Here is an 8,299-nt window from a genome sequence, read left to right as displayed (position 1 = left end):
TGATGCACAACAATTATCATCTTCCACATAAATATTTCCATACATTCAACAATAGTTTTAAAAGGAAATAAGTCCCCCATTCTTCTATATCAAGGAAATCATCATTTCATTATCTCACATTGTGAAATCCACACCCTTAATTACTTATTTAAACACAAGGGAAGAAGAATTTCATAGCTTTTCTCATGTTTTTCAAAAACCCCCAATTGTTCTAGGGTTTTCATTAAAAACCCAACAATCCTCCCATTTCATGCTGAAACCCAACCAAAACCATATCTTTCTTAAATTTGGCTCAAAGAATATTCCCATGGGTAAAAACAAATTGAGATTTAAAATCCCTATTTCAAAACTCCATTTCTCTCTCTTTATTTAGTGGAAGAGTAAAATTTACACTACAACCTCATGGAAGCTTAAAAATCAACATTTATGAAGCAAAACATGTATATAAGACTCAAGAAATTCCCTACCTCAAGCTTGATGAAGGAGATGATGAAACCCTAGCTTTAAGGATGAAAATCTTTCAATTTCTCCTACACCAAGAAAGCCCTAGCTTTTGATCTCCAAGGCTTAAGAAAATGAGATGGTGAATATGATGAATCTAGATTCCAAGGGATTTGCAAAATCAAGAGTTTTCTTTTGTGTTTGAGGGGTTTTCTAGAGAGAAGGAGGAGCAAAATAACCTTTAGAGTGGAGAGTGAAGCCCCAAAATGATATACAACCCGGCCAAAAAGATACAAAAAGCTGAAAATCAGACCCAGGCCGACCGCACGTGCGGCGCCCATCCCGGTACGTGCAGAGCGTGCTCTCCCGCACGTGCGGCTATCACCCCCGCACGTGCGGCTATCACCCCCGCACGTGCGGCACCTCCAGCACCTCACCTCATGCACGTGCATATTAGACAGAATGCACTGCCCAACCTCCCTTGCCTCCCTCACGTGCGGCTTGGCCTCCTGCACTTGCGGCCCCCATCCTACACGTGCAGCCTAGGGCCCTGCACGTGCGGCCGTCACCTAGCAGCCCAGAAAAACTCCACTACATTCCCGGGCACTCCGGACCAGACCTCTCTCTCCGGGGAATAAAGGCACTTCAACACCGAGGCAAGCTAGGATAAAAGTTTAAGGTAGTCTTCCGAATCACCCCAACTCAAAAGTAATTCCAAATGAAAGTAGACACGCTAAGGAAGCAAATCAAAGTTGAACAAAAGATTAGAATGGGTAACACTCGGGTCATCACAATAGAGGGGTGGTATTTATAGGATTTGAGAGGAAGGGGTTAATTTATATGTATATATATATAAATAAAATTAATAAAATTGGTTGTTGGTGGAATTAACGGTTATATGACTATTTCAAATTTTTATTTTTATTTTTATTTTTAAAATTTTTGACCGTTGCACTGACAGGGGGCAGGGAGTCGTTGGGGTAGGGTCGGGTCGGGCCAGATAGTGAAAAAAACTTTGGGGAACTGACCCAAAGGTCCAAGCCCAACATATTACGCCCCATTTAGACCCAAAACAAATTCAATATTCCATTAAGTCCTTAAATTATCAATCAAACGAAAATACCCTCATATATCGTCCAATTTACACGTGCGCAGTCTCCACTCACGATCATCTCACATCAGTCTGATCAGTACACTGTCACATCTCCGCCACTCGCCTCTGTATTCTTAGTCCTCCATCTTTCCACCATTCGACTGCACTACCTCTGAAACCCTACCCTAACCATAAAACGAAACCGTTCATCTTCTCCAATCATCAACTCTCACCAACACAACACGAAGTCGTTCATCTTCTCCAATCGGCGACTTTCAACAACACGAAGAACCATTACGACTCTGAAGAAATTTCATAGTTTCTGACTTCCGATTCACAGAAATAGGAAAAAAAAGTAGCATCTCTCTTCACCTATTATTTTCCATTCAAATTTGTACATTATTCTTTGATATTTTGTATATATCATACCGTTTCAATAACACTTTCATAAAAAAAAACATTGTAGAACACATTTTACATACTTCAAAATGTATAAAACCTATTTTATATAATCCCCTGTTTTAAAACATTTTAATCGCCTATTTTTACACATAAATCCCTGTTTTTATACATTCAACTCCTTGTTCTTATTCTTGTTGTTGTTGCTTCTTCTTGTTGTTAAATATTGGCTTTTCTTCTACTTATTATTGCTACATTTCGTTGAATACTTCATCTTGTTGTTGTTGTTGTTGTTGTTATTGTTTACAAAATACAATGAATTGCTCTTATTGTTGCTAGTGTTTATAAAACTGAAACATCAGACAATTTCATCACTCTACAAGTAACATATTTAAATTTATTCAAACTGTAAAATTACACAGTTTAATCACTATTCAAAACAAATAGGTAACTTATTATAAAGTGCAAATTAAACTGGCAAATTATACAAGAAACAAACCAATATGCCCAAAAATCCAATCAGGGATTTAAGTGTCTCCCTTTTGACAGTCCTTCACCTGTATCCACTGAAATGCCACCAACATCTCTCCCTCCACAAAAAACCTAACCACTATAACCAAAAATAACCCCAAAAATCCACAAAACAACCACACTACTTATAAGAAAGAGTCCAAGAACTACACCACAGACCACACCCACACAACAAACACCAACCACACCTCCAACCACAAAAAAAAAAAAAAAACAAAAGAAAGCCAACAAAAAAAAGAAGCTCCTCCAACCAAAAAAAGAAAGCTCCAAGAAAGCTAATCAACTCCCGAAACACAAACCAAGGCATTAAAAGGGAAAAAAAGAGCAGTTCTTACAAAGAGAGTCCAATAGTTTAATTACCGTTCCAACATCGGAACAGTAATCAAACTGTTCAAGGAGGTCAAATTCACAACAACCCAAAAGACAGAGCTGCAAAAAAACCCTTTGTAGGCCATTATAAATGCTCTCTCCTCAACATAACTGAAGGTCTCTTGGTGCAGATCCTACAATTCCATTGTAACAGAAATGCCTACATTCTACAACAAAAAAAAGAGAGCATTTATACTTGGCAAAAAGGAAATGAAACTTAGAAACAGTGATGTGAGGCTCGTTTTTGGTATCGACTGTGGAGAAGACAACATCACCATCAAATTCTATACAGGGCCAAAGGATTTTGAGCTCGCATTTTACAAACGAAGATACAAATCAGTGAAGAGACTGGATGCCAAGTCATTGACCAAAATGTTTCAAGAAACAAAAAAAAGGAAAATCAACCAATGACCGTCAAGATCTTGCAAGGGTCATCACCCTTTACTTGTGCTTGAAACTTCTCATGCCTACAACAGGCCATACACTCAGCTGGAGTTTCCTCAACTATGTTGACAATCTCAACAACATGAAGAAGTACAATTGGGTTGAGGCAATAAAAGACACACTAATGAATCCAATGTCAAATGCAAACAACAACCCAAGGCATGTCACTAGATGCGTCATGTTACTCTTGGTAAATACACTACTGAGCTACTTCACACAAAAATATCAAACATCCAACTATTTCAAATTATCTAACATATTTCAAATTTTTTTTACAGTACTGGTACTGCGAGCACAGTAAACTCCTTTGACTATCCAACAAAGAAGGCTTCCCAAGGTTTATGAAGTGGAACCTTGGCAAAATGTACTCTAGGTGGAAACACATCAGCCTTGTTGACTTTGAAAAGGTATTCAAACTCTTCTATACTCTTAGAGCACAAATCTATTCAATACTCCTTTCACAGTCATTATAGTAACAATCATGTTATCAAACTGTAGCAGTTTGCAGTTTCAAAGCACACACCTATTTAACACTTCTATCACTCATGTTATAAAACTGCAAAAGATTGAATTTTCAACGCACAAATCTATTTAACAATTCTTTCACATTCATTACACTAACAATCATGTTATGAAACTGTAAAATTTTACAGTTTTAAAGCACAAATCTATACAACACTCGTTCCACAGTAATTATAGTAACAATAATGTTATGAAACTGTAAAATTTTGCAGTTTCAAAGAAAAAATCTATTTAACACTCATTTAACATTGATCACACTAACATTATGTTATGAAACTGTAAAAATTTGCAGTTTCAAACAACATATTTTCAACACTTAACTCACATTACTCACAATACAAATCATGTTATGAAACTGACCAATTTTACAGTATTACTAATATATGCCACATTGTTCCAATGCAGGTTGATCAAAGTGCTTTAACTCCAACTGAACAAGAAATACAGTAATTGCATATCAATCAAAGCACATCAATAGACTCTTTAGCAAAGAAACATGACCACAGAAAGGATAAGAAGTGAAAAAAACAAACAAAAGCAACAAAAAAAAAGAAACTTCTAGATAGTGATGAGGATGACTTTCTCGAAGAAGAACACCAATCAGAATCAGAACAACAACAACAACAAAAAAGAAAGAAAAGAAAGCAAGAACCACAAAAGCAACAAATTCAAGGAGCAGAAAGTTATGAACAAGAAGAAGAGAGTGATGAATAAAAACAAGAGACTGATGGAGAAGAAAAAGAAGAAGGTGATGAACAATAAGACACTGATGAAGAAGAAGAAGAAGAAGAAGAAGAAGGTGATGAACAAGAAGACATTGATGAAGAAGAAGGCCAAGAAGAAGAAGAAGAACAACAACAACAAATAGACCAACAAGAAGAAGTCAATGAACAAGAACTGACAGACCAACAAGAACAACAACTTGAAGAAAAAGAACAAGCAAACCAACAAGAAGAAAAAAGGGCAGAACAATAAGAAAAAGAACTCCAAGAGAAATTTGACACATTTCATGCACAAGGTAAACTCTTGTCTAATACTGAACCAAACTGTAAAATTTAATTAAACTAACCAAAACAAAATCCAACATTTTTATAGGTGATGACCAAGCACAAACATCAACCAAAGAGGATGACAAGGACAAACTCATAGCATCCATGAGAGCACAAATGCAGGAAATGGAACAAAAATTCATGGCTGAATTGTATAGAAAGAAAGAGCAGTTGAAGGAAATGTCCACCAACAAAACTAGAAGTCCCCAACAAAGATCAATGGTCAAGAGAATCAAACAAAAGTCAAGAAAACGAGCACATAAGCCAGATTTTGAATACCAACTAATGGCAAAAGCCAAAGAAACTATGTAGAAACAAAATGCCAAAGAAGACACAAGGAACGAGACAGAAGCTGCTGCTGATGTACCCAAACAAACAGAGGGTATTAATAAAGAAAAAGAGAAGGAGAATAAAAAGACAAAAGAAGAAATCGAAACAAAGAAAGAACTTGTTACTGAACCCGAGCCAAAAGAGGGTACTGATGAAGCAAAAGAGCAGGGAAAAGAAAGGACGAAAAAAGAAATCGGCTAGGAGAAATAAGCTGCTGTTGAACCTAAGCTAAAAGAGGATACCAAGCAAGAGAAGACACAAGTTCAAGTAGCTCCTGATTTTAAACACATGATAAATGTTTAAGCATCAAAAATCAAATATTATCATTTCCATGATCATATTTCAAAACCGGGGGTAAATGAGCCATAAAGTCCCTAAAGAGAACCCCAATACATACATACATATATATATAGTTTTATATCCAAAATACCCCCACATTTATCGACTGTTATACGTCAGGACATGGGCACCCAAAAACATCTGTTTTTGTTTAAAAACAACCCCATATTTGTCCAGCGATAAGCTCAAGACAATTGGGCACCTTAACTCCCCGCGTGGGTACCAACACACACCAACATGACAAAACCGACTCTTATCCCAGGACTCACATGCTATTTACCACCCTCTTAAAACAGTCTTTCCAATGTTTCCAAAAATTCCAAGCATTTATACAGCCATGAGAACAAAGGTAAATATCACCATGCAAATAATTGCACTATTATAGATACATAATCATCATATTTCCAAGGAAAAATCTCAAAGGCTTTCAAATTCATAAATCTCAAGCAATACATATTCAAAATCTCATAATCCATTCATCAATTTAAAGATTTGAAATCAATTTCATCATTCCTCCAAATTTGACAACTAGGGTGTTCATAAATTTGGGGCTTTTGCCCATAAACCATGTAAAATGCTATCTTCAAACTAAAATCTCCATAATTCATAGCCATTAATAAAAATCTCAAGAGAAAGTAGAGGAAATCTCATTTTTTAAACAAAACCCAATTTTGTAAACTCAAAATTTTAATTATAGCATCAATGTCACAATAGTACCAAATAATCATCCTCAAAATAAAGAGAAACAAAGCTAAAAGTAATCTTACCTCAAGAAAAGAGCAAGAGAGCAAGACTTCTAGGAGAATCCTTCACAAAACCAAGATCCAGTCGGATAAAAATGCTCATCTTCACTTGTTCTTCATCTTTAATGCAAGATCCATGGTGGATTCTAGGTGAAAAATGGATGAAATCAAGGTTTTTAAGGCTAGGGTTTTGGGTATGAAGGAGAGGGGGAGAAGAGATGAAGAAAAAAATAAAGTTTTTAGGCCAAAAAGTCACTTTAAAGTGACTGATATCGACCAGTTCGCGCGAGTGAAGAAAGCTAGGCTCGAGCATAGAAAAAGAGCTCCCAGAATCTCTGAAATTCGAGCAAATTGCTCAAGTGCAACTTCCTGTGCTCGTGCGGACTTGTTTCCAACACAGATACTCAAAATTCAAACGGGCATAACTTTCTCGTCTAGACTTCGTTTTAGGTCATTCTTATGTCCAAATTGAAGCCCTAGAAATAAGATTTCCAGTGGTTTTGGCCTTATATCCAAATTCAAAGTGTGGAAAAAGAAAAAGGGCAAAAGAGTGATGACTGCTCACAGGATAATTATCCGAATCAAAGCTTTTGGTTCAATCCTACTGTCCAAACATGATACCACCTCAATCAATATTCTAAAATGAATCTAAGAGGCTCCAAGTATAATAATAAAGGTGTTCAGAGCAATCCCATTAATCCAAGAAGTATGAAGTGTCACATTATCTGTCTCTGAACATTCTTATTTCGCTAAAGTTACTTGATTTTTGTTAACAAGTTTTAATCTTGCCAGATCTCATGGGTTTTTTTTCTCTCATGGTTGCTTGTTTGGATGTTTTTTTGCTTCCAACTATTTTTCTAGGATATTTTTCTGATTCTCTTTCACAACATATTACTAACTTCATTTTTGTGCTTTTAGTAGTTTGATTGATGATCTTTATTTAGTAAAATGTTTATTAATATGTTGTGTTAGTGTAACAACCCCGACCTATGGTCAACCTTTAATCTATTATATGCTTACTAAGTAATTAAGATGAAATTCTGAATTAATTGCATGTGTGTTGTATTATTTGTGTTCATATCTGTCTATCGTAGAAAGATCTGTTCATGTTTTTGTTTTGTTCTACGAATTGAAGGCCTTATCAACGTCTGATCAAGAAATTGACTTGGGTTATGTGTTATTTAGGATTTTTAGAAATTTATGCTAGGTTTGATTTAAATTTGATTTGGAACCAAATAATTAGAATAAATAATGTCAATTAATTAGTCATTAAGTGTATTCTCTAATTAAACCTACATAAGGCAATTGTTGACTTAAGGGCCATTACTTGCACCCTCATTTTTTCATCTTGAGAGAGAAAAACATGAGAGAGAGTGAGAAGAGTGAGATTGAAGTCAATTTGGAGAAGAATTAAACTCAAACTAAAGGAATTGCTAGCAATCTATAGGGAATTAAAGAAATTGACTTGGAAGCTCAAAGACATAGCAATGTAGAACTCAATTGAGGATCTTAGGTGAGTAATTGATTCCTAATCTTTGTATTTAAGTTGGTAATGAAGAGAATTCAAGAAGTTCTTGTGATTAAGTATAAGAATTTAGATCATATCATGCATGCATGTTCATTTCACCACAATTTGAGTTTGATTTCAAAGAATTCTCACGTGCATGTGCTTCTCTTGCTTTTGTTTTATGAATTCAACATGTTTTTGTGCTTAACACCTCATTTGAACAAGGTTTGAAAGCTTTGAAGCAAAGAAACTTCATACATGTTGTGGGGATATATTTTCTGAGTACAAACACGTGGCCAAGGTGACGCCAACGTGTCAACCGAGGTGCCATGTGTCCTAGTCATGAGGCTGAGGTTATCTCGGCACGGCCGAGGTTATCTCCAAAGATATCGGAATCCGAGATAAGCGGATAGGGCATAAGAGTCCTAGAATGATGAGAGGACTCAGACTGGATAAGGATAAAGCTCTTAGGGAGTTTATCTCTATCTGTTAAAGAGTCCTGGATAAGCACTGAGCTAAAGTCCATTGAAGC

The sequence above is a fragment of the Camellia sinensis genome, chromosome 6 (assembly GCF_055761805.1).
Source record: "Camellia sinensis isolate YWXY chromosome 6, ASM5576180v1, whole genome shotgun sequence".
NCBI lineage: Eukaryota > Viridiplantae > Streptophyta > Magnoliopsida > Ericales > Theaceae > Camellia > Camellia sinensis.
This window is presented reverse-complemented; position numbering follows the sequence as displayed.